This window comes from Hydra vulgaris, chromosome 14, assembly GCF_038396675.1.
Source record: "Hydra vulgaris chromosome 14, alternate assembly HydraT2T_AEP".
In the NCBI taxonomy this organism is placed as follows: domain Eukaryota; kingdom Metazoa; phylum Cnidaria; class Hydrozoa; order Anthoathecata; family Hydridae; genus Hydra; species Hydra vulgaris.
Genome location: NC_088933.1, coordinates 4,840,001 through 4,842,405, shown reverse-complemented (window position 1 = coordinate 4,842,405; position 2,405 = coordinate 4,840,001). Strand labels below are relative to the sequence as shown.

Genomic DNA, 2,405 nt, shown 5'->3' with positions numbered 1-2,405 from the left:
ATATATATATATATATATATATATATATATATATATGTATATATATATATATATATATATATAAATATATATATATATATATATCTATACATGTATATTTATATATATATATATATATATATATATATATATATATATATATGTATATTTATATATATATATATATATATATATATATATATAGATATAGATATATAGATATTATATACAGATATGTATATAGATTTATATATATATATATATATATATATATATAGATATGTATAAAGATTATACATATCTATATATATATGATATATATTAGCCATATATTTACCACTCCTCATTATGGGATGGCGTTGGAGTGGCCCACGTTTGGCACTAATACTTATATCGCTCAAAACCACTTTCAGAACGAAAGTACACTAACTTTTTACATGAAATCTGATATATATATATATATATATATATATATATATATATATATATATAATATATATATATATATATATATATATATATATATATATATATATATATATATATATATATATATGAAAAATAATATGCTTCTTGCTTTTTGTTATAAATTTATTTACAACCATTTTATTTATTTACAATAACTTTTCATTAAATTTATTTATTCATTCTTCTCTCGATGCATACGTCTACCACCACGATCTGCTGAGTTATGCAGTGAAACGGTGATGGCTTCATTGACATCTTTGTCTGTAGCATTTTTGCAATGCCTTCGAACAGCAACTAAAATCAGTTTATTATTATTTATTATTTCGATTATACAAAAAATTAATTAATCTATTAAGGGTTAATGTCAACTTTATCAATAAGTACTTGTACTTGACAAACGGTTAACTCTAACGGAATAGGTACTTTGCTTACTTGCAATAAACTTTACAAAAGCCTCAATTGAATATTTGTTTGAGCGTTTCCCAGAACGACAACAACTCATCTGTAACTCATCAGTCATGAAAACATTCAAAATGTTTCATACCATATCAGATATATACTTTCCACCTGCTGTTGCTAGCCAGTTAATCTACATTCAGAAAAAGAAAGTAAACAATTTAAAAGTACACAAAGGTGTATAAACACATACATAAATATATAAGTGATTACTAAAAAATAAAATTTATATATGAATTCAAATTATATAAAAAATTGTATTATAAAAAAAGGTTAAATATTCGAATTTTTAATTTTTCAATGGATGCAACCGGAGTTTTTATTAAAAAGTTTTTCAATAATATTTAAGTAAAACTTGCAAAAAGTGAGGCCATTTCTTCATCCTGGCATTGCAACAAAACAGCATCTAACTCTTCTATGCTGCTTGATTTCGTAAATAAACTTTCTTCAGTTTGTCCAATTGGCATACGCTCTATCAAATGTTTAATCTCTTTTGTCGCAGACGTTACAGATTTTACTAAATCTAATCAAATCGAACTGTTATAAGTATTTAAAAGATAGACAAATTAATTCATGTACTTTAAAAGATTTTTCACCTTTAAGTAAATTTTCAATGGAGGACAATCGGTATTCAATTGACTGTGTGATTGGTGTAAGGGTGTTATTGGAATTTTTGGTGTATGGGATTGGCAAGAACTCCTGATATAACTAAACAAAATATATTTAAAATGTATAATTAGTATATCAACATAAACAATTTTAAAAAAAATTCAATTTTAATTACATTTATGCATATTTAAATTTAATGATCTTCAATTATAATTATTCTACTTAACAGCAAACTTATAGTTACTAAAATAAAATTTACAAAAATCTTACTGAAGGTAAATTTATTTCATCAAGATCATTTAGTAATGACACAAAGCTTTGACTAGATTTTCCTTGGTGTTGCATCTCTCGAAAAACATTCTAATCATATATTAAATTTAAATGTCTAATAATAACATTAACAAATTTTAACTTATAGTATTGCTATCAAGCAACATGTTTAATACTTACAGCATGATGTGGTATTGCCAGTAATGGTTGGCTACCTGGTGTTGATGTCTAAAATATTTTATGCTAATTATTAAAATCTAGTAAAACTTTATCTAATTTAAGATAATAAAAATTTGTTGATTGTAATCAACAAGAGTAAGCCACGTTTAAATAAATATTTTCGTTTCCACATTTAAAATAATTATTTAACATTTTTTTCATTAACGTAAGCAAGTTAATGAAAAAAACTTGTTTTTAATAAAGTCACTTTATAAGCTTACAGAAATGACAGCCTGCTGAAGAGATGTAGGCATGTTGAAATCAGAATCATCTTCACTAGACATATTGCCATGAATTTGAGAAGCAAATAATGAAGGGGATAATCGTTTTGATGTTGTTTTCCTACGACATGAATTACCTTCATATTCTGAAGCAAGATCACTTGTTTCTTCAGATATTTTTAA

At 23.8% G+C, this 2,405-nt stretch overlaps 1 long non-coding RNA gene across 1 annotated transcript; it reads right to left on the bottom strand.

Moving 5' to 3' along the window:
• Window positions 1-600: 600 nt before the first annotated feature.
• On the bottom strand, window positions 601-1,625 carry LOC136090764 (uncharacterized). Its single transcript, XR_010643702.1, has 4 exons — window positions 1,500-1,625; window positions 1,263-1,426; window positions 880-1,036; window positions 601-741 (listed from the first exon to the last, which is right to left on the bottom strand). It is a non-coding gene; the product is annotated as an uncharacterized LOC136090764 (long non-coding RNA).
• Between the last annotated feature and the right edge of the window lie 780 nt (window positions 1,626-2,405).